General features: G+C 41.3%; 1 protein-coding gene and 1 non-coding gene across 6 annotated transcripts in view; both read right to left on the bottom strand.

Annotated features, from left to right (window-relative positions):
- Nucleotides 1–24,728, bottom strand: part of SCMH1 (Scm polycomb group protein homolog 1) — a 216,476-nt gene extending 191,748 nt beyond the window's left edge. For 2 of the 5 annotated variants that reach the window (XM_052638227.1, XM_052638233.1), the window contains exon 1: nucleotides 24,632–24,728. The gene's annotated coding sequence lies outside the window, so the exon portion shown is untranslated. The remainder of the gene's footprint in view (nucleotides 1–24,631) is intronic. The other 3 variants (XM_052638234.1, XM_052638228.1, XM_052638230.1) reach the window with 3 other exon arrangements.
- On the bottom strand, nucleotides 13,132–13,238 carry LOC128045827 (U6 spliceosomal RNA). Its single transcript, XR_008199163.1, has one exon. It is a non-coding gene; the product is annotated as a U6 spliceosomal RNA (small nuclear RNA).
- Nucleotides 24,729–25,200: the final 472 nt, after the last annotated feature.

Here is a 25,200-nt window from a genome sequence, read left to right as displayed (position 1 = left end):
CCAGGTCTCCTGTGTCTTCTGCACTGCAGGCAGATTCTTTACTGTTGAGCCACAAATGAAGTCATTCGTGTTAGTTGCTCAGTCATGTTTGACTCTGCGATCCCACGGACTGTAGCTCGCCAAGCTCCTCTGTTCATGGGATTCTCCAAGTAAGAACACTGGAGTGGATTGCCATTCCCTTTTCCACAGGATCTTCCCGACCAAAGGATCAAACTGGGGTCTCCTGCATTGCAGGCAGATTCTTTACCATTTGAGCTACAGGGAAGTCCATATTTGAGGTCATTAGGGTGGGTCCTAAACCTATATGACTGGTATCTCTCTAAGAGAAAGAAAACACCACGTAAAGATAGACACACATACACAGAACACCATGGGGCAAAAGAGGCAGAGATTGGAGTGATGCACTGCAAGCCGAGGACTGCAGCCACCACCACAAACTAGGAAGAGGCAAGTAAAGCCTCTCTCCAGTCTCAGAGGGGTCACAGTCCAACTGACACCTTAATTTTGGAACACTATTCTCTAGACTATGAGAGAATAAACTGCCATTTAATTTGTGATATAATTTGTTACAGCAGCCCTAAGAAACAAAAACGTCCCTTAATACTAGCAAATATATATTCAAGACTTACTATGTATTGTGTAAAGTGCTTTAGATGCTTTACCTTTAATCTCTACCACAACCCCATGAGGAAAAGAAATAAAATAAGCTTCTACTACACTACTCCTAGCTACGATGCTAAACTTCTTTTTATACGCCAGGCACTCTTATAATAAGGAATTTATCGGTCTCTGGTTCCAGGTTCCTAACAAAGAGTTTCTAAAACCCCTGAAATTTTCCAAGTGACAGAAGTATTCTTGTTATCCATTAGCCTCTTGGGCACATGTGAGTTTATGCTAGATCACTCAGGATGGGGGCTGGGTACCAGAAAGATCAAGCCATGCAATTAAATAGTTGGGGCTCTAAGCCAGTCTGAACTTCAAGGCCTAAATAATAAAACCCCAACCAGAGCTCTGGACACTCAAGGTCAGTGGAGTGTACTAGTTAGTAAACACATCAATGTGCCAGGAGGGTGTTGTACCCTGATCTATGGAGAGAGGACACAGAAGCTCTGTTCAGGACTCTGCCAGGCTTTGCTCTATGTGTCTCTTCATTTGGCCGTTTCTGATTTTTATCCTTTATAATAAATCTGGCATTTATATGGCATTTTCCTAGTCCTGTGAGTTGTCCTAGTAGATTGCTGAACCTGGGAGCAATCATAGGAACCTGTGTGTCAGATTTGTAGTCAGCTAGTGGGAAGCATAGGCGATCTGGGGACCACACTTGAGGCTGGCACCTGAAGTGGGGGCAATCTTTTGGGGATCATATTCCCTTAAACCCATGGAATCTGATATTAACTCTGGGTGCTTAGTGGCGGAATTAAATTGTAATATACCAGGTGGTGTCAGAATAGCTGGGGTTAAAACAGAATTCTGATTGAGTCTTACAGTGACCCAGTATACCCAACAGTAATCAGTGATAGAAAATAGAAAATGTGCCAAAGAAGATACAAATCACTTGGTCTTTCAGCTATTTGACTTTCACACACCATTCTTTCACACATTATAATCAACACTCAAACTGTTTCTCACATACAGAACTGAGCTTCTCATTTTTTATCTTAAGAAATAATGATTTTGAGCTAAAGCATCAGTTCAGTTCAGTTCAGTCACTCAGTCGTGTCTGACTCTTTGCGACCCCAGGAATTGCAGCACGCCACGCCTCCCTGTCCATCACCAACTCATAGACAAATGTCTACCAGGGGAAAGATCTGGGGCATTTGCTAGATGTTGAGGCTAAATGTTGAGGCTCATGACAAATCATGAGAGAATTGACTTGTCTACAGATGATATGAATAGATGACTAATTTTAAGCTGGTAGCATTTAGTTAAAGAGATATATCTATATATTGTCTTAGGAAACATTATTTGCAGCATCTTGACATATCTTACTTGGAAATATGAAGGGGAGAGAGAGAGACAGAGGGAATGAAAGAAGAAAGGAAGAAGGATGGGAGGAAGAGAGGGAAGGAGAAAGAGAAGGAAGAATGAAAGGAAAAATGAAGGGGAGAGGAGAAAAAGAATGAAAGAAAGAAAAAGAGAAAGATACTGCTTAAGTGTAAAACAACTGCTTTGAGTGCATAGCAACAGGCAATAAATGTGATAAAGCAATGCTAGTGGAGACAGGCAAGGAAAAATTCTTTTGCAAAAGTTAAACAAAAACAAATACTGGATTTCCTCAAGATTTTAGATTCTATAGGCATATCGTTAGAGCTGTATACGCACATTACTTTCATACAGAAGAAAAAAAACCTTAAGCAAGTATTGTCATACTAATTCTTTATAACATAAAGCTTCTTAGGAATGCATCGACAGCAAAACAGACTGTTCTAAAAATCCTTCACAGATCTAAGGGGGAAGACAGCTTTATGACAAGGAATTCTGCAGAACTAATACTTAGAAAATCCAGACAGTTGACACCTAGAAGACTCTTTTAAACATAGGCATTAGGATCCAAACAACTAGGCTGATGAGTTTGGGGGCAGAGTTTTCATTTCTGGGAAGGATAATTCAAACACTTAAGAAGGATACTGGCAGGTAATCTAAACAGAAAGTGAGCATGTGGACCAAGACTGCACAGTGGGACTGTATGACTCAGTCGTTTTACAAAGGACTGCAGGTATTATTAGTACTCATAATAATACACTAGCAGAGAAAACTACAGATGATCCTGGTCCATAGCAAATCAAGTCCAGATCACACAATTTATCCCTAAAAACTCTGAGTCCTCTTTTAAACCATTATTGTACTCTCCGTTTTCTAAATTAATTACTGAGCTAAATAAAATTTTTGTTCACTTTTATTTGTGTGAATCAACATTTTACCCTTTTTCCCCTCTTTTACCAACCTCTCCCCATTTCTTCTACCTTCCAGCCCTTGGCAACCACCATTCTACTCTCCGTTTCTAAGAGTTCAATTTTTTTTTTTTCAAGAGTCCATATAGGAGTGATGTAATTGTCTTTCTCAGTCTGATTTATTTCATTTAGCATAATGCCCTCCAGGCTCATACATGCTGTCACAAATGGCAGGGCTACTTTCTTTTTTAAGGTTGAATAATATTCCATTGTACATCTATACATTTTCTCTATCTACTCATCCATCAGTGCACACTTAGGGTGTTTCCATATCTTGGCTAAAGACTTCACTCTCTTAAAGAAAATTGCCCTTTAACATCCCCAACAAGCTGTCAATTTCATTTGGTGGCAGGGACTGTGAGTTTCAATGTATTGTAGTGAAACTAAAAGTAAATTGGGAAGGCCTGGGTTTAGTCTTTATTCAATAAGTGCTGACCTTGACTAATCTCCAGCATCATCTCTAATTCTCACTGGTTCATATATCAAATGGGATTAATTTCTGCTTTGCCAACATTCAAAGGCCTGTTGGAAGAATTAGATGAGTTAACCTAAAAGAATTTAAGCAATCTGTAAAGATCCCCGGTCCCATCATTCACAAGGCCATCCATGCCGTTTTCCTGTAACATGTAAGAGATCCTACCCTCCAAACTCTGTGTCCCTTTTGTCTGCAGGGTGACGTTGAAGCTCCAAGGAATGTGTATAGGTCTTTTGGATGATCCAGCCCTTGCCTACCTCTCACTCCACTTCCAGTCACTCCTTCTCAACCTTAACACCACAGTACATGCATGTGTGCTTCAGTCATCTCTGACTCTTTGCGACCCTATGGACTGTAGCCCACTAGGCTCTTCTGTCCAGTGGATTCTCCAGGCAAGAATACTGGAGTGGGTTGCTGTTCCCTCCTCCAGGGGATCTTCCCAATACCACAGTTGCACTCAACTATTTATACAGTCCCAAACATTGCATATGCTGATACCTTCCATTTGGAATGCCCTCTCCTTAGCACTTCAGTCCAACTGATAAACTTCCATGCATCCTTTAAAACCCAATTTATATACTGCCTCTCCTGAGAAGCGTTCCTCATACTCTCAAGTAACATTACGCTTCCTCTATATTATAGCCCTATACAGTGTTAAAATTTATTTGTTTGTCTGATACTTCTGCTAAATTATATGCCTTGATGGGTAGGGTTGCTTCAAGTTTATGTCTTTATCCTCTGAATCTGACACATGGTAAGTGCTAAATAAATACTTAATAGCTAAAATGAAATGTTAGGTATTGCTACTATATCTCCATTTCCCCCACAGCACTGGCACAAAATTAAGCATACACTAGCATGGAGAAGGCAATGGCACCCCACTCCAGTCCTCTTGCCTGGAAAATCCCATGGACGGAGGAGCCTGGAAGGCTGCAGTCCACGGGGTCGCTGACGGTCGGACGCGACTGAGCAACTTCACTTTCACTTTTCACTTTCATGCACTGGAGAAGGAAATGAAAACCCACTCCAGTGTTCTTGCCTTGAGAATCCCAGGGATGGGGGAGCCTGATGGGCTGCCATTTATGGGGTTGCACAGAGTTGGACACGACTGAAGTGACTTAGCAGCAGCAGCACTTAGTAAACAAATAATTAATCTCTATTTCTTGTCACTTATCATTATTATTACCCAATCCTAATTCAGGGTAGGGGTTGAGAAAGCATGTGTGCTAAAGAAAACGTGAATGACTGTTAATCAAACACCCAAGTCAACTGGTTAGACACTTTATATGAACAACTTAATTCTCACAATAAACCTATGATATAGGTATTACGATTTCCATTTTACAAGAAAATAAGCGAAGATAAAAAGACTTTAACTTCTCTGAAGTCAAGCAGCTGACAGTAAATAGTACACTTTCTGGGGTTTCATATACTCTCATGTACTCTACTTCATTTGACCCTCACAACTTTGTGAGGTATAAAGTACAAATCTTAGTATTCCTGCATTACAAATGAAAAAAAAAAAATGAAAACAAGATTTAAGTGACTGGTAAAGTTTACAAAGCTAGTAACCACTGAGTCTAGGATTAGAAATATCTACGTCATGTGACTCCAAATCTGGTACTTTCTCCATAGGCCAGTCTCTCTGAACTAAGAAGCCTGAGTGCCAAAGAATTGATGCTTTTGAACTGTGGTGTTGGAGACAACTCTTGGCATCTAGTACTTTATGTACAGTTCTCAACAGCAAATGGTTACCAGTTTGTAATAAGCACAGAAATTGAAGAGTAAACACTTAGAAATTTTGTATTATAATTTAACGGGTAACTTTGTGTTGTTAAGCCTAATAAAAATTTGTGGTTTACGCTTAGATTTTTAGAAATTTCATGTTTCTAGTAACTCATTTTTATTATATTTATAAAATTCTTAGTCTAAGACGAATGAAAAATATTGCTCCTTCAACAGACATAGTATAAGAAGCACTGCCCTAAAGGTTCCAGAACAAATCAGATTTGTAATTTAGAAAGTTAGAAAAATAATTAGTGACAGTTTAGAAGGGGAAGACCCATTAGCAAATACAAATACTAATAATATTAAAAAGATAGAAAATTTAAAGATGAAATAAGGATGACTTGTGAAAACATTAAGCATCTGGCAAACAATGAATAAGGATTTTTAAGTTCACACAAAAGGGAGATTTCTTCAGGTCAAATAAGGTTCAGATAGTAGATTCTTAGAGACAGAAAGACCTTAAGCCATCAATCTCCAGAACTAAATTTATGAAGTAAAAAAATTTTAATATACTTATTATATATGTAACACTATTTACTGAAAGACCTATCACATACTTGGTGTCAGGGATATAGTATTGAACACAGCCTCTTTGTTATGCTCCACATGCTAAACTTAAATAGTAAAAAAGACATGGTCCCTCCCACCATGACAGACATTCACCAACCACAGAACATAAATAGATGTTTCACTTAAACTATTTTAAGTACTACAAAAAACTTACATGGTACTATGAGATCATGTAACACAGAGATTAACAGATTCTAGGAGATGAAGGAAGGATTCCCTGAAGAAGTTATGTGTTAGTTGAAATCCAAAGAATGAGCAGAAAGTAACCAGGCAAAAAAGGGGAAAGAACATTCTAGAGAGAGAGAAAGGCATGTAAGGGGGATGGGGCATGAGAGGCCCACAGAACAGAAAGAAAGGAAGTATAACTGATGCACAGAAAGCAAGGAGAAAAGTGACAAGAGGTCAAAAAGTTAGATGAGCTAGTCCATTAAAAGTCCTACAAGCAATAATACAGATAATCTTGATGACATTATGTTAAGTGAAATAAACCAGTCACAAGAGAACAAACACTGTACGAGTCCACTCATTTGAGAAATCTGGAGTAGTCAAAATCATAGAGACAAAAAGAATGGTGGGGCAGGGGCTGGAGGGAGGGAAGAACAGAGAGCGATTACTTAATGGGTACAGAGTTTCAGTTTAGTAAGATGAAAAAAGATGAAGATGGACGGTGGTGATGCTTGCAAAACAAAGTGAGTGTACTTAATATCAGTAAATTGTATGCTTAAAAATGGTTAAAATTATAAATTTTGTTGTTAACCAGAATTTGATTCTATTACTTCCATCCAAAGACCCTTATGAGACAGAAATTGGTACACAGAAGAGAGGTGGTATAAATGAGTCTTTAAAACATAGAACTGACTGGATCAAGACTGGGGCCTACAAAATGCAGACCTCTCTCTCATGCTGAGGTTGGCCATTCTCACATAGTGGGAGACAGTTCATTGAGCCGTGGTCTTTTATACCAGGACTCACCACTACTAAGGCACACTACAAAAAGAGACGCGGTAGAGAAAACACAGGACGCATTGGCTATACAGATGGACTTGAATCAGTTCCTGTAAAAAAACAAACTGCTTAATATGAAATAGAGGAGATATTCAAAATATTTACAATCTGTAAGATCATACTAGTGCACATTGGAGATTATCAGTACTGAGTTGAACTGGTCAATCTGAAAGCTGGGGAGAAAATACCACTTTTGTAAAAAAAGATTCCTTTTGCCTAGAGCCTGCACAAGATCCTTGCTGAGCTGGGAAACTACCCAGGGCTAAAATAAGAATGGTACAAAGGCAGAAAGGCGGGACCTACAGCTATGGATAAGACCGAAGCATAAGAGAGCTCTCCTGAATACCCTAGGGTTCCCCCAAGCATCTCTGTTATGCATTCTTTGCCCGATAAGCTAGGATACAATCCAGAAGCAAGAAGCAGATTAATACCTCCCTTCCCCAGGCCCTATTTCAAATTGAGTGAAGCAGTAAATTCCCTTTTCTCCTCCTCTGGCTGCAATTCATTTTTGTTGGATTTCTGCCCCTTAAAACCAAAAAGTGTTAGTACACTGCTGCTGCTGCTGCTAAGTCGCTTCAGTCGTGTCCGACTCTGTGTGACCCCATAGACGGCAGCCTACCAGGCTCCCCCGTCCCTGGGATTCTCCAGGCAAGAACACTGGAGTGGGTTGCCATTTCCTTCTCCAATGCATGAAAGTGAAAAGTGAAAGTGAAGTTGCTCAGTTGTGTCCGACTCTTGGTGACCCCATGGACTGCAGCCCACCAGGCTCCTCCGTCTATGGGATTTTCTAGGCATGAGTATTGGAGTTGGGTGCCATTGCTAGTTAGTACACTACTAATATTTAAAAATGCACAGCCTTTTTCAAAAGGATCACCACGATCTACCCCAAATTTACAGAAATGATCTCCAGGTCAGGGTATTTGTCATTTCTTAATAAGTGTTCCAGCTGATTAGGCAAACTGGGGAAATACTAGCTTAGGCTGAAGTTTAACATTCAACAAAAGTCTGGTTATCTCATCCTATACTATATGAAACAATAATTGTTATTTCCCAGTAACAGAGAGGAAGGACATTACAACAATATTTATTTAGAACACACTATGAGCCTACCTGCTGCTGCTGCTGCCGCTAAGTGGCTTCAGTCATGTCCGACTCTGTGCGACCCCATAGACAGCAGCCCGCCAGGCTCCCCCATCCCTAGGATTCTCCAGGCAAGAACACTGGAGTGGGTTGCCATTTCCTCTCCAATGCATGAAAGTGAAAAGTGAAAGTGAAGTCGCTCAGTCGTGTCTGACTCTAAGCGACCCCATGGACTGTAGCCTACCAGGCTCCTCCGTCCATGGGACTTTCCAGGCAAGAGTACTGGAGTGGGGTTCCACTGCCTTCTCTATGAGCCTACCACTGTACCAGAATTCACCATTCTGGGCACCAAATATTTAAGAGGCTACCTTGTCTTCCAGGATCTCAGAAGAAAAGACAAGACAAGACCTACAAATCTGCAGAAAAGATAAGACCTACAAATACATCTGGGACTGCTTAACCTGTCTGATCAATGGAATGATCTAGGGATCTTTTTGGTAGATCACAGATGGCAGACAAGGGATGTAAACTCCTTACCCATCAGACAACAAAGTCATTTCCAAAATATGCTCAGTGTAAAATACAATTCCTTCTCAATAAAAAGTACAGGAGCACAGAAAGAAAAAATCAGGAATATAGTCCATTAATTCAGATTTGGATTTAACTCAGAAAACTAAGATCATGGCTTCTGGTCCCATCACTTCATGGCAAATAGATGGGGAAACAGTGCCAGACTTTATTTTTTTGGTCTCCAAAGTCACTGCAGATGGTGACTGCAGCCATGAAATTAAAAGATGCTTACTCCTTGGAAGGAAAGTTATGACCAACCTAGACAGCATATTCAAAAGCAGAGACATTACTTTGCTCACAAAGGTCCGTCTAGTCAAGGCTATGGTTTTTCCAGTAGTCATGTATGGATGTGAGAGTTGGACTGTGAAGAAAGCTGAGCGCTTCAGAATTGATGCTTTTGAACTGTGGTGCTGGAGAAGACTCTTGAGAGTCCCTTGGACTGCAAGGAGATCCAACCAGTCCATCCTAAAGGAGATCAGTCCTAGGTGTTCACTGGAAGGACTGATTCTAAAGCTGATACTCCAATACTTTGGCCACCTGATGCGAAGAGTTGACTCACTGGAAAAGACCCTGATGCTGGGAGGGATTGGGGGCAGGAGGAGAAGGGGACGACAGAGGATGAGATGGCTGGATGGCATCACCAACTCCATGGATGTGAGCGTGAGTAGACTCTGGGAGTTGGTGATAGACAGGGAGGCCTGGCGTGCTGCGATTAGTGGGGTTGTTAAGGGTCCGACACGACTGAGCGACTGAACTGAACTGAACATGCATTAGCACTTATTATTTGAACACTTACTATATCAAGCAACTAAATATAGGCTTTCACTAATAACTAATAATCAGAAACTACCAACAGATTAGTAGACTGATTGAACTGACATTTCTCGTTTAGAAAATGATTTATTTAAATGTAATGATTAGGGGATTTAACATATTAAAAGCAACTTGTTAGTGTTGAGAATAAAGAAGTCAATAAAACATTAATTTAACATTTTACCAAATTCAACTAGCTCTTTACAAGAAGATTACTTTGATACCTAACTATCAAGGTCAGCATCCAGTTCGGTTCAGTTCAGTTGCTCAGTCATGTTTGACTCTTTGCAACCCCATGAATCGCAGCATGCCAGGCCTCCCTGTCCATCACCAACTCCTGGAGTTTACTCAAACTCATGTCCATTGAGTCCGTGATGCCATCCAACCATCTCATCCTCTGTTGTCCCCTTCTCCTCCTGCCTTCAATCTTTCCCAGCATCAGGGTCTTTTCCAATGAGTCAACTCTTCGCATGAGGTGGCCAAAGTATTGGAGTTTCAGCTTCAACATCAGTCCTTCCAATGAACACCCAGGATTGATTTCCTTTAGGATGGACTGGTTGGATCTCCTTGCAGTCCAAGGGACTCTCAAGAGTATTCTCCAACACCACAGTTCAAAAGCATCAACTCTTCGGTGCTCAGCTTTCTTTATAGTCCAACTCTCACATCCATATATGACCACAGGAAAAACCATAGCCTTGACTAGACGGACCTTTGTGAGCAAAGTAATGTCTCTGCTTTTTAATATGCTGTCTAGGTTGGTCATAGCTTTTCTTCCAAGGAGCAAGCATCTTTTAATTTCATGGCTGCAGTCACCATCTGCAGTGATTTTGGAGACCCCAAAATAAAGTCTGACACTGTTTCCACTGTTTTCCCATCTATGTCCCATGAAGTGATGGGACCAGATGCCATGATCTTCGTTTTTTGAATGTTGAGCTTTAAGCCAACTTTTTCACTCTCCTCTTTCACTTTCATCAAGAGGCTTTTTAGTTCCTCTTCACTTTCTGCCATAAGGGTGGTGTCATCTGCATATCTGAGGTTACTGATATTTCTCCCTGCAATCTTGATTTCAGTTTGTGCCTCATCCAGCCTGGCATTTCGCATGATGTACTGTGCATGTAAGTTACATAAGCAGGGTGACAATATACAGCCTAGACGTACTCCTTTCCCGATTTGGAACCAGTCTGTTGTTCCACATTCAGTTCTAACTGTTGCTTCTTGACCTGCATACAGATATCTCAGGAGGCAGGTCAGGTGGTCTGGTGTTTCCATCTCTTTAAGAATTTTCCATAGTTTTTTTGTGATCCACAGAGTCAAAGGCTTTCGCATAGTCAATAAAGCAAAAGTAGATGTTTTTCTGGAACGTTATTGCTTTTTCAATGATCCAACAGATGATGACAATTTGATCTCTGGTTCCTCTGCTTTTTCTAAATCTAGCTTGAACATCTGGAATAGCAAGCTTCATGTGCTATTGAAGCCTCACTTCGAGAATTTTGAGTATTACTTTGCTAGCATGTGAGGTGAGTGCAATTGTGCAGCAGTTTGAACATTCTTTGGCATTGCCTTTCTTTGAGAATGGAATGAAAACTGACCTTTTCCAGTCCTGTGGCCACTGCTGAGTTTTCCAAATATGCTGGCATATTGAGTGCAGCACTTTCACAGCATCATCTTTTAGAATTTGAAACAGCTCAACCGGAATTCCATCAACTCCGCTAGCTTTGTTTGTAGTGATGCTTCCTAAGGCCCACTTGACTTTGCATTCTTTGCAACCCCATGGACCATAGCCTGCCAGGCTCCTCTGTCCACGGAATTCTCCGGGTAAGAATAGTGAAGTGGGTTGCCATTCCCTTTTCCAGAGGATTTTCCCAACCCAGGGATTGAACCTGGGTCTCCTGCATCAGAGCAGATGCTCTACCATCTGCGCCACCAGGGAAGCCCATCTGCACGTATAAGACACTGAAACAGGAAACGTCTATACGGCATGGGCCTAGCACGCACATGCAGCACATGCAGCTGTCAACAGACTGCAGGCTGTCAGTCCCATCATACATGTCGACCAAATTGGGAACATTTTATGGAGACATGTGTTTTAATTAAATTCCAAAGAAATAGCATGTACCATTATTTTGACTTTATTATTACTTTTTTACAAATAAGCTTTTATTTAAGAACAATTTTAGATTTACAGACGTCTACAAAGATAGTTCAGGGTTCCCATATATTCTGCACAGTTTCCCCTATTACTAGCATCTTACATTAGTATGGTACATTTGTTATAATTAATGAACCAATATGGATAAACCATTAACTGAAGTCCACATTTCATCGAGACTTCCTTGGTTTTCACTTAATATCCTTTTTCTGTTTCAGGATCCTATTATCCTTCCCAGGATAACATATTTTTGTCATCATGTCATCTTAGACTCATTTTGGCTGACTTTTCTTGCCTGAGGACCTTGATAGCTTTGAGGAATACTGGTCAAGTATTTCACAGAATATCTCTCAATTGGAATTTGTCTAGTTTTCCTCATGATTATACTGGAGTTATAGGTTTGGAGGAGGAAGCCCACTGAGATAAAATTATAATAACTTTTTATCCCAACTACCAACTGGATAGTAAGCTCACTGAGGGAAAGAATCTTATTCACATTTTTGTATCCTTAGTACACAGCTGATAAATATGTGTTGGTTAAGAAGGAGGAAGTGGATTACACAAAGGGTTGAGGTGCTACAGAAACTTTGCAACTAATTAAAATAGGGGCACTTACCCTAACAAGGAAATAGTTCATCTGTTTACTCAAATTAAAAAAAAAAAAAGCATGACTGATTCACTAAAGTATTCACTCTTCTATTCAAGGATCCTTCTAGTTTACCTATAAGGCTGAGACAGGATTTGTTGTTTGTTGTTTAGTCACTAAGTCATGTCTGACTCTTTGCAACCCCCATGGACTATGGCCCAATGGGGTCCTTTGTCCAGGGGATTTCGCAGGCAAGAAAATTGGAGTGGGTTGCCATTTCCTTCTCCAGCATATTTTACTGACCCAGGAATCGAACCCACATTTCTTGCATTGGCAGGCAGATTCTTCACCACTGAGCCACTGGGGAAACCCTGAGACAGGATATATTCAGCTAAAAAGCAAGTTAATTCTTACAAGTAAACCTCACCTCCTGTACTGACTGATGAGACCTTAGAACTGTATAACACTGCTTGTGGGGAGTATGCATGGTAAAATGGAAAGATGCATTATGGCTTAAGACAGGAGGTCTGGGTTTGAAACTGAGTTCTATCGCTAATAAATTGTATAATTTAGGCCAGATATCTTTGAGTCTCAGTTACTTTACATATGGAATGGAGCTAATAATATTTACATGACAGTGGGAATTATAATCACTGGCCCACAGAACTGGTGGACTGAATCACTACTGAGATACCCACATCTCTATTATCTTGGTATCCCTCACTACATCTTAGAGCACAGTGATTTTTTCTTTTTTTAAAATCCAATGGTCTCTGTAGTATTTCTACTTTATCTCCCTAAGGTCTTTCACACTGCTAACTATTCCTTTCTTTTTGAAATTTACTCTTGTTCCTCTGGCATTATAAACATCCCCTTTCTTCTGATTTTGCTTATCATGCAGTGATTCAGAGTACAGCTTACTGGCCAAGAGCACAGACTCTGGACCAGACAGGATTTGAACTGTCAAGAGTTCGAATTCTGGTTCCACCTCCTGCTAGTCCTATGACCTTGGACAGGTTACTTAACTCTTTTTTTTCTAATTTATTTATTTTTAATTGAAGGATAACTGCTTTACAGAATTTTGTTGTTTTCTGTCAAGCCTCAACATGAATCAGCCATAGGTATACATATGGTCCCTCCCTCTACAAATAAGGAACACTTCACGAATTTGTGTGTCATCTTTGCACAGGGGCTGTGCTAATCTTCTCTGTATTGTTCCAATTTTAGTATATGTGCTGCCAAAGAGAGCATGGTTACTTAACTCTTAGGTGCCCGTTTCCCATCTGGGTTTACAGGTAGATGAGTTTACAGGTGTATAACATGCATAGTAAATACTATACAGATAGCTTGCTATTGCTTGGGTCCCCCTCCTTAGTCTCTTCCTCTGCTACACTTCTTTAACCTCCACATACTCCACCTGGAGGATTCCATCCATGCAGAAGTGTCTTAACTTCTGTCTACCTGGAAGGCATTCTTCTCTTCAGCCTACTTCGTGAATTCCTTCTCAAACTTTAAGATCCAGGTTAAATGTCATTCTCTTTCTCTCTGAAGCCTTTCCAAAAACCATCTCCCTCCTTCTGCCTTGGTAGTCAATTGTGCCTGCCCTGTGGCCCATATACTTTGAATATATTTCAATGAGAGTCCTTGTTACACTAGATTGAAAGATGCTGAGTAACTTGAAGTTTTCTGTATTAGACCATTTCAGGCCTGTAAGAACAGTTACATGATTCATTCTATAGAGAATATTTACCCTATTCATAAATATTCTATATTTCTGTTGATCCTTCCCTTCCTGTATTAAGCTCATGACAAGAACTACATATTATTTCTTAAAAATACATCCCTAACACAATATTTCAGATACATAAAAAGCAATAAATAATAACGAATGGACAACCATATATCCACACTTTGGCTGAAAAAATATTTACCAATACAATTTAAGTCCCCTGTTGCTCTTCCCAGCAGTATTACTAGTCTTTTCTCACACACTTCAGAGATACCCACTATCCTTACTTTGATACTGTATTTTTTCATTACCATGCATTTCTTTAGCATTTATTATGTAAGTATGCTTCCATAAATAATACATCAATGTTGGGCTTTATATAAATGTGTTCTGCCATTTGCTTTATTTACTCAACTTTTTTATTTGTGAGATTCACCCAAGTTGCTGTACAGATCTAGTTTATTCATTTCCATTATTGTATAGAATTCCATTAGATAAATATACTATAATATTTTCTTTCTTTTATTAATTATACATTTGGATTAGTTTGAATTTTCTGCTATAAAAATGTTGCATAAATATTTTTGGAAGTCTCTTTATATATGCACAGGAGTGTTTCTAAAGGGTATTTACCTAGGAGTGGAATTGCTGGATTGAGACAAAGATTGTTGGAATGTAGATTATTATTGCTTGAAATGATAAGCAAAATTGATAAACCTTTAGCCAGATTCATGATGAAAAAAAGGGGGAGAGCCTAAATCAATAAAATTAGAAATGAAAAAGGAGAAGTTACAACTGACACCACAGAAATACGAAGGACCTAAGAGACTACTTACTAGAGGCAACTATATGCCAACAAAATGGACAGCCTAGAAGCAATGGACAAATTCTTGGAAAGATACAGTCTCCCAAGACCAAACCAGGAAGAAATATCAAACACAAACAGACCAATTACAAGCACTGAAATTGAATCTGTGATTTAAAAACTCCCAATAAACAAAAGTCTAGGCAAATTCCATCTTTTGTCAGCGTACATAGCACAGAGTCTGGCAGTTAAAAGACATTAATAAATATTTGCTGAATGAATGAATAAAAACTTGAAAAAAACACACATAAAGAGATTAGACAATGTTTTTGAGCTCTTAATTTGGAACTGTGCCTATTAGGCTTTGTAAACTTTTATACTTAAAGAAATAAATTTAATTTAGCTTGGAGACTTTCCAGCAGTCCTTTGAGATAACCAGAGATAAGACAGAGGACCAAAAAACTGGGATTGGAAGTCCAAAACTTTAAATCATCTAACACAAATAGTTGTCTGCTCTTTTCCTAAATATCTCTAAGAACAAGTATGCTGGCTTTCATATTTTCTATTATACTTCACAGAATATAATGACTAAAACAGCCTTATTTTCATCATGTTTGAACACCCCAGAGGAAAGTCTACAAAAGCAAATGTAAAGCAATTATAATAAATAAGAAACCACTTAGAAATGTGCCTATAATACATCAATGAGCAACAGATATACTGATTAAAATGAATATACAATTATATACATGCTTTAATTTTAAAAGCTAACAATGGCAACAACTATAGTAAATACAGAGGGGGAAAATAATGCATCCGCCTTAAATGCTTTAAAATTTAAGGAAATTAATATATGATGACTTGTAGCAGAACCACCAGGAGGTTCAGAAAGCATAGAGTCTTCCAAAGTAAGTCATAGGAGACTGAACCATTCTGGACAAAATACAGAATCAGTAGTAAGAAGGCCTGGTTTTGAGTTGCTATTCTGACATTTACCAGCTATTTGACACTAGGCACAGCATTTAATTCACCTACACCTCAGATTCTTATCAGTAAATAGAGTTTATAATGACCTGTCATCCTATCTAATAGGGTTTTATATGCTTCAAATGAGGCAGAAAAAATGTGTGACATCCTTCAATAATATGCAATTGTAATTATCTATCCTTCTTCATCTTCCCATCTCCCTGACAGCGAGGATCTGTAAAAGTGTGTATTTTTTTTCCAAGCAAGGCTCAGTAGAGCTAGTATAGGCAAAAAGAGAGAGATTAGTTTGGGATTGTGCTCAGACAGGGACAGAAGGACAACAGAGCAAGGGAATAAAAGATAATGATAAAAGAGTGAATGAAATAAGCTAGAGGCTAAGAAAGCTGGATAGGGAAGGAAGTAAAAACAGGTCATGCTGAGGTCAAAGGAAAGATAGAGTAGGGACAGTCAAAGGTCAGGTAGTTGGCGAAATTTTGAACAAATATGTATGTCTTCATTTAAAATTTCAGAGGTGGGCCATCTTCAGGTGAGAACAAAGCCCATGGTGTGACTACGGGAGCTGATTACTTAAAAAGATGCTCACCTCAGTTGAAGAGGCCAATGTGTTGAAGAAATAGACATCCATATGATTATTAAAGTCACTCAGGATAAGGCCAAAAATTGAGGTAGAAGGGAAGACTGTGTGTGTGAGGTCTTTAACAACAGAGATGTAGGTATAAGACAATGAGAGTGACATAGCCGTTGTGCCAGAGAAAACAAGATTTTAACAAGTTCAGTTCAGTCTCTCAGTTGTTTACGACTCTTTGTGACCCCATGAACCACAGCACACGAGGCCTCCCTGTCCATCACCAACTCCTGGAGTTTACTCAAATTCATGTCCATTGAGTCGGTGATGCCATTCAACCATCTCATCCTCTGTTGTCCCCTTCTCCTCCTGCCTTCTATCTTTCCCAGCATTAGGGTCTTTTCAAATAAGTCAGCTCTTCGTATCAGGTGGCCAAAGTATTGGGAGTTTCAGCTTCAGTATCATTCCTTCCAATGAACACTCAGGACTGATTTCCTTTAGGATGGACTGGTTGGATCTCCTTGCAGTCCAAGGGACTCTCAAGAGTCAACACTACAGTTCAAAAGCATCAACTCTTCGGTGGTCAGCTTTCTTTACAGTCCAACTCTCACATTCATACATGATTATGGGAACACTATAGCCTTGACTAGACAGACTTTGTTGGCAAAGTAATGTCTCTGCTTTTCATATGCTGTCTAGGTTGGTCATAACTTTCCTTCCAAGGAGTAAGTGTCTTTTAATTTCATGGCTGCAGTAACCATCTACAGTAACTGGAGGCCAAAAAACTAAAGTCTGCCACTGTTTCCCCATCTCTTTGCCATGAAATAATGGGACCAGATGCCATGATTTTTGTTTTCTGAATGTTGAGCTTTAAGCCAACTTTTTCACTCTCCTCTTTCACCTTCACCAAGAGGCTCTTTAGTTCTTCGCTTTCTGACAAAAGGGTCATGTCATCTGCATATCTGAGGTTATTAATATTTCTCCCAGTAATCCTGAATCCAGCTTGTGCTTCCTCCAGCCCAGTGTTTCTCATCATGTACTCTGCATATAAGTTAAATAAGCAGGGTGACAATATACAGCCTTGATGTACTCCTTTTCCTGTTTGGAACCAGTGTGTTATTCCATGTCCAGTTCTAACTGTTGCTTCCTGACCTGCATACAGATTTCTCAAGAGGCAGATCAGGTGGTCTGGTATTCCAATGTCCTTCAGAATTTTCCACAGTTTATTGTAATCCACACAGTCAAAGCCTTTGGCATAGTCAATAAAGCAGAAATAGATGTTTTTCTGGAATTCTCTTGCTTTTTCCATGATCCAGCGGATGCTGGCAATTTGATCTCTGATTCCTCTACCTTTTCTAAAACCAGCTTGAATATCTGGAAGTTCACGGCTCATGTACTGTTGAAGCCTCACTTAGAGAATTTTGAGCATTACTTTACTAGCGTGTGAGATGAGTGCAACTGTGCGGTAGTTTGAGCATTCTATGGGAATGGAATGAAAACTGGCCTCTTCCAGTCCTGTGGCTACTGTTGAGTTTTCCAAATTTGCTGGCATATTGAGTGCAGCACTTAAATAGCATCATCTTTTAGGACCTGAAATAGCTCAGGTGGAATTCCATCACCTCCACTAGCTTTGTTCGTAGTGATGCTTCCTAAGGCTCACTTGACTTCACATTCCAGGATGTCTGGCTCTAGGTGAGTGATCACACCATCGTGATTATCTGGGTCATGAAGATATTTTTTGTATTGTTCTTCTGTGTATTCTTGCCACCTTTTCTTAATATCTTCTGCTTCTGCTAGGTCCCTACCATTTCTGTCCTTCATTGTGCCCATTTTTGCATGAAATGTTCCCTTGGTATCTCTCATTTTCTTGAAGAACTCTCTAGTCTTTCCCATTCTATTGTTTTCTTCTATTTCTTTGCACTGATCTCCAAGGAAGGCTTTCTTATCTCTCTTTTCTATTCTTTGAAACTCTGCATTTAAATGGGTATACCTTTCCTTTTCTCCTTTGCTTTTCACTTCTCTTTTCTCAGCTATTTGTAAGACCTCCTCAGACAACCATTTTGCCTTTTTGCATTTCTTTTTCTTAGGGACAGTCTTGATGACTGCCTCCTGTACAATGTCACTAACCTCTGTCTGTAGTTCTTCAGGCACTCTATCAGATCTAATCCCTTCAATCTATTTATCACTTCCACTGTATAGTCATAAGGGATTTGATTTAGGTCATACCTAAGTGGTCTAGTGGTTTTCTCTACCTTCTTCAATTTAAGTCTGAATTTGACAATAAGGAATTCATGATCTGAGCCAGTCAGCTCCCGGCCTTGTGCTTGCTGACTGTATACAGCTTCTCCATCTTTGGCTGCAAAGAATACTACTACTACTAAGTCACTTCAGTCGTGTCCAACTCTGTGTGACCCCACAGACGGCAGCCCACCAGGCTCACCCGCCCCTGGGATTCTCCAGGCAAAAACACTGGAGTGGGTTGCCATTTCCTTCTCCAGTTTTCCTTTAAAATTGGGGGAAGTTACAGTTCAGTACACACAGGCAAAGTCATAGCAGGAGACTCTAAAATTTCGGTGTTGACCATCTGGTGATGTCCATGTGTAGGGTCTTCTCTTGTGTTGTTGGAAGAGGGTGTTTGCTATGACCAGTGCATTCTCTTGGCAAAACTCTGTTAGCCTTTGGCCTGCTTTATTTTGCACTCCAAGGCCAAACTTTCTTATTACTTCAGGTATCTCAGGACTTCCTACTTTTGCATTCCAGTCCCCTATGATGAAAAGGACATCTTTTTTTGATGTTAGTTCTAGAAAATCTTGTAGGTCATCACAGAACCATTCAACTTCAGCTTCTTCGGCATTAGTGGTTGGGGCATAGACTTGGGTTACTGTGATAATGAATGGTTTGCCTTGGAAATGAACAGAGATCATTCTGTCATTTTTGAGACTGCAAACAAGTACTGCATTTTGGACTCTTCTGTTGACTATGAGGGTTACTCTATTTCTTCTAAGGTATTCTTGCCCACAGTAGTAGATATAATGGTCATCTGAATTGAATTCGCCTATTCCAGTTCATTTTAGTTCACTGATTTCTAAAATGATTTGATGTTCACTCCTGCCATCTCCTGTTTCACCACTTCCAATTTACCTTGATTCATGGAATGTGTGGAATAGTGGTGCACAAAAGATTACAGTCAGCCTTATCTCTTTCCTTTTGCAAAGAGCGGTGTAGGAGAGTGAGCAAGTACTCTTACTCTACTGGCTCCCATTTAAGGCCAGAACACACATAAAACATCCCATAAAATGGCTGACAGTTTAGGAAATAGAAGTTTCAGAGAACAAGTGGAAAAGTTTGAAAGGGAGCAACAAGCAGGATTGGGAGAGAGTAAAAGGAAGCCAAGTCAGCACCAGAATAACAGTACAGAAGAAAAACACATGATTGGAGGAACTAGGACAAAGATAACAGAGAATAAGACTTGCTCGGTTCATATGACCAAAGGTTATCAAAATAATTAGTTCCAGCAGTTCTCTGATGGCTAGGGAGTTAGCACTAAGCCCTTGACAATGGTTTGGTTAAAATCCCTCATTTACAGATGTGGGTAACATTTGAGTATCTATTATATATTTTTCACATTATGTAAAGTGCAATACACCCACTACTTTAGTTAAGCCTTACACCTACACTTTCCTCATTTTATAAATGAGGGAGCTGAGGATCACAGAAGCAAAGTGACCAGCCCTGGACTGTATTATTTAGTGACACTGAGGACCCAGGCTTCTTTTTCAAATCTAAATAAGTATGGAAATATAAAAAAGAATTTGAAATTAGAACATCTTTAGTCACTTTCTTCTTCTTCTTTTTAGTTACTTTCTACCAGTGAGATCTTGTATGTGTTTAACTCCACTAAGCCTGTCTACCAAACAAGGTTATTGCAAAGATTAAGCAACAACTAAAAAATAAATCCTAGGAGCTATCTTTTTCAACTTATTTTCAAATGTGAATTTCTTACTTGGTTTATTGCAAACACAAATTCAAAGTTTCTAAATTAACGCCTACAGATTTTACAGCTAGGAGACTGAGGCAGAGAGGAAGGATCGACAGTCTGCGGCTCCCTAGTATGTTTAGGCTCAAGTCCAAGCTTCAGGTGGCCCCAGCCCACCTCTCTAGCCACAGCTCTCACTACTGACTTACACAAATACAATACTTCACCTCCGGCAATTATTAAGTTTTAAAAACATATGATATAATTTCCCCATTTTGTAGTTCCACCTAAATTATTTAATCTATTTCAATGTGTTCTCCAAGGCCTAAATAATATTCACCTTGAGTGTAAAGCCTAACCTTGTCCCAACTGTTAAGAAATGATGGCTCTACCTTTTGAACTTCTGTATTGCTTTGCTTTACCTCCCTCAAAGTATTTACTGCCTTTTAATTTAGTCAAGCATGAAAAAATTTCATTTCTGCCAGCGGAGCTTAAGTCCCTTAAAGGTAGTTGGAGGAGAACTACCATTTACTTTGCATCTCTGAAGTGCCAACTGCTTTTCTAGCGTGTGTGTATACACATTACAGTATATATACACACACACATTATTTCAGGTAATCTTTGTGACACCCCACAAAGCAGAAATCTATTTTTTACACATAACGATACTGAAAGTCACAGAGGTTAAACAATTTGCTTACAGTCTTAAGGCTAGTAAGCGACACAGCTCAGATTTGAATCTTGGTCTTTCTAAACCAAAGCCTAGGTTCTTAACTATACTCTTTCCAGAAACCATGGGTATATCCTCACTACTGATTGCTTCCTATCTATCCACAGAAAAACATCTATGGACTTTTTGTCATTAAGTACTAGCAGAAAGGATTTGATATAGGTTATCTGTTCTCCTGCTTTTCAAGACTAAGAACAGATTTTTCAGACCCAACACGACTAATATGAGATCAGAATAAAGATGAACGGATTAGAATCCTGCTTCCAGGAAGGAAAAGTAAAAAACCATTACTTTCCCATTCCTGCACTTATAAATTCCTTCTCCTCTGAGGTTTCCACCATCTGGTTATATCAATCCTTATCCCTCCTCCTCATCTGTCTTCTACCACCCTCCCGATTAATCCCTTACATTCACTGCACCTGGGTCACAATCTCTCTTCTCTGCATCCTAAATCACTTCACTACTGATGCAGAAGACTCGTTCCATACAACAGCCTCCCAGCTCCCTGCCACACTTAGCTTCACCAGACTTCACCTTTGCTGTACTTCAGCAATCCACACACAGACCTAGCTGTCAGTGAGAAGACCTTCTTCACATCAGACAATTTAACTCTTAATATTCCACTTTCTGACCACAACCTCTTTTTTTTTTCCTATTTTACTTCTACCACATTTGCTCACTGATCTCACTTTAAAAAATCAAAAAACCTCTGAGTCCCAAACTCAAATCATTATCCAATATTTCCTGTCTCAGTTAATGTCACCATCATCTCCCCAGTCACCCAAGTCAAAAACGTGAACATCACACTGGACTACTCACCCTCTGATCTACACACCCAATCAATCATAAAGCCTCACAGATTCTCTCAACTTCATCCCTCTCTCTTCATCCCTATAATCACATTTTAAAATTATTCAAGCATATCTATAAAAACCTTTCAGTGATTAAAAAAAATCACCCACAGAATTCATTTCAAGATACTTATGCATACAAGGTTCACCATGACATGGACTCTGATTGTATTTTCAGTCCCACAACTTACCACTTATATCGCCATTGTTATTTCTTAGCAGTACCAAACTGCTTGTGGTTCCCTAGGCAAGCTATCGGAGAAGGCAATGGCATCCCACTCCAGTGTTCTTGCCTGGAGAATCCCAGGGACAGCAGAGCCTGGTGGGCTGCCGTCTATGGGGTCGCACAGAGTCTGACACGACTGAAGCAACTTGGCAGCAGCAGCAGCAGGCAAGCTATTCCTTTTCTCACACTGATGTCTTTCCTCACACTGATGTCTTTCCTCAAGCTATTCTTTCTATTTGAAGCACATTTTTTTTTTTTAAACTCATCTTTATTTGACTTACTTCTACTTACCATTTAGGACTTGGGCCAGGTGTCATCTCTTCCTCAAGCCTCCCCTCAAGTCCTGAGCTAGTCTGAGTGCCCTCCCCTTGGTGCAAGTATCAAGCAGCAAAGCTCTCACTTTTTATTCTGAGATGACCTATTTTAGCATCTAATTTACCATTTCCACAAGGATTGGAAATGTATCTTACTTATCTCTGTCTACCCAGTTAACATAGTACATAGCATAGTGCCTGACATACAGTAGATACATTAAGTATAAAGTTTACAAGATATTGCCTTTACATTTTCAGTAGGAGAGTCACACCAGTTCTTTCTCATAGTTTTTTAGTATTTCCCACTATTAACTCCAAGTCCTTTGAAGGGAAGGAATCAGAGCTTTTCCTGAGTCTGTACAGTTCTGTACAGAACGGTGCTATACAAAGTCTTATCCAACTTACATAAAAGGGAAACAGTATTTGCACAAACATACCAGAAATCAAAACTTGACCTGTGCTGCAAACTTCAAAACCATTGACCAATTGAAAAAATGAAGACATAAGAAGAAAGATAAAGAACCAATTCTGACTGCTGGTATGTGCTTGTTTATGTTATTTTGTTTAAAATATAAACAGGGTCCCAGATACAAGAGCCTGACATTTTATCTATAAGGCCATCACATCTCTCCTAAGTTTAAAAAATTACTAACCTGCAGGGTTTCTTAGGCAGGGGTTCAGGATGTTGGTAAAGACCCTATTTAAAAACATAATCCCATAAACCAAGGCTAAGTGATGAAAAAGTGGGAAAAAAAAATGCTGGTTGGTATGTGAGCAACAACAACAACAAAATGTCCTTTTTCATAGTAATTTTGGGCCTCGTGTCGGTAGTTATAAAGAGAGCAAAGAGTTCAATATAATAAAGCATTTCCCTCTCCAACTAAATATTAAATTGCAGTCTGGCATCAAATGAGATCTCAATGCTTTTCCAGTATAAAAAATAATAAGCTCTTCTATTTGCATGGTGCACTGCAACACTTCAATATACACAGGCTCATTTGATAAAGTGTTTATAGACATTTTAAAAAATGAGGGCAAAGCCAAAATTTTCCACAAAATAAGAACTTTTAGTTGGTTTAAACAAACAGTACTAGATGTCTTTTTTTTTTTTTTAAGTTCAAAACGCAGTACAGAAATGAGTAAAGGAATAGAGTACCTTATATTTAAGCAGGACACTCCTTGGAGCCAAAAAGAGTTTCTTGCAGAAATTTAATAGGTTTTGTCTCCTGGCTTACACTAAGAAGCTCTCCTTTAAAGGGCAAACTAGAGTTCATTCAGAGAAGGAATGAGAGAACCCCAGCCTATGACAAACAACTGAAGGAAAGTGGAATCAGTTAGTGAAGACAGGCTCCGGGGACATGATCTTCAGCTATCTTAATGGGTGTCCATAAGGGAACAGAAGTAGGAAGAATTGGAGCCATCTATTTCTTTCAACCAAAACAAACAAACAAAAATTTCGAAACACCAAAGCTTTCCAGGAACGAATAGGTTTCCTAGGGAAGAGATTAGTTTCCTGTCACTGGAGAAGATCTTCAAATAGACTGGTCAAATTATGAGGGTAGAATTTGGGATTTTCGAAGCTACTTTGGTATGGGGCGAGAGAAATGGATCCTAGATGACTTTTAAATTCCTTTCCAATCTGGAGACGTTCTGGGGTTCACCTATCTCCTGGAAACCCCTTTTCATTCCTCTGGGGCTGGCCCACAGCCGTGCCCACGTGTCCAAGCCCTCCTGGTCCCTGGCTCACCTCAGTGCCCACAGTCCCCCGCCCCCGTCGGAGGTTGGAAACAGGCTCTCCCCGCCCGCTTCCGGCGGCACACGTGAGTTGTCCCGGCGCAGCTCCCGCAGCCGGAGCCAGCCCGGAGGACGCGGCTGACAGCTCCCCGCCCTTCGCACCTCCGACCCTCAGCTGGGCCAGGAAGCCCGCCGACCTCGGTCCTCGCTCGCCCCGAACCGGATCCGACCGGCGAGGATCCACAGGCATCTCTCAGCTCTCCTGTCGGAGCAGACTGACAGCTCCTCCGACTCCTGGCCCTCGGCCCAAAGCCAACACTCTCCGGCCGACCCAGCCCCGCTAGCTTGGACAGAACGACCCCCGCTCGGACGCACGCGATGCTGACCCTCCAGAGTCCCCGTGTCCTTGAGTTTCTCCCTCGCGGAGCCCCGGGGTGCCCCTACTGAGAGAGGGCCGCGGGCCGGATACTGGGCCCCGCCGGACCGGCCGCGGATGCAGAACGCCGCGGGGGTTCCAGGACCGCTGAGCAGGCGGGCGACAGCAGCGCTCGGACCCCTGACAGGCTGACCGGCCAGGACACACAGACGGACAGTAGGGCCCGAGGGGCGGGGGCAGCGGCCCGGCCGGTCCCGGCGCCTCCTTCTCGCCCGGGGCGGCCCCTGGCGGCCCAGGCCCCTCAGGGCGCGGGCTTTCCTGGCGAGCGGAGGCGGCCACCGAGGCGCTTACCTGCGGGCGCAGCGACGGCGCGGGGCGGCTCACTCCCTGCCCGCCGCCATGTTTCCGCTGCGCAGCGAGCGAGAGAGGACGCGCGGAGGGGGCGGGCGGGGGCGGCTCCGGAGAGCGGCGGCGGCCGGTCGGCCGGCGGGCTGGCGGGCGGCGGGGGGCTCGACCGAGGCGGCGGCAGCGGCGGCGGCGGCGGCTGAGGCTGAGGCGGGGGCGGGGCGGGGGCTCCCTGGCCCCGCCCCCGGGCCTCCCGCCGTGGGGTGGCGCGCGCCTGGGCGGTTGGGCCGGCGCGGAGCCGGGGGCCGGAGGAGGCAGGGGGTGTGTGTCGGGGGGGTGGTGAGTACGGGTAGGGCGCCCCCAAGCGGCCCGGCCTAGCCAGCGCCGGCTGTCTGCCTCCTCCGCCTTGTACCCCGCGGCCCAGATCCACACCCCCACTGGCCCTGCGCGCCCCCTCTCAAGGGAGGGCAAACTGAGGCGTGGAGAGGGTTCGGGGACCAGGTGGTGGGTGACGTTAAGCGAGTTACCTCGAATCTTTACCGCAGGACCCTCACCTCTAAAGGAATATCGTTCAA

Source organism: Budorcas taxicolor, chromosome 3 (genome assembly GCF_023091745.1).
Source record: "Budorcas taxicolor isolate Tak-1 chromosome 3, Takin1.1, whole genome shotgun sequence".
Classification (NCBI taxonomy): domain Eukaryota; kingdom Metazoa; phylum Chordata; class Mammalia; order Artiodactyla; family Bovidae; genus Budorcas; species Budorcas taxicolor.
Note: the sequence above shows the minus strand (reverse complement) of the source record. Positions and strands in the feature narration are given on the sequence as shown.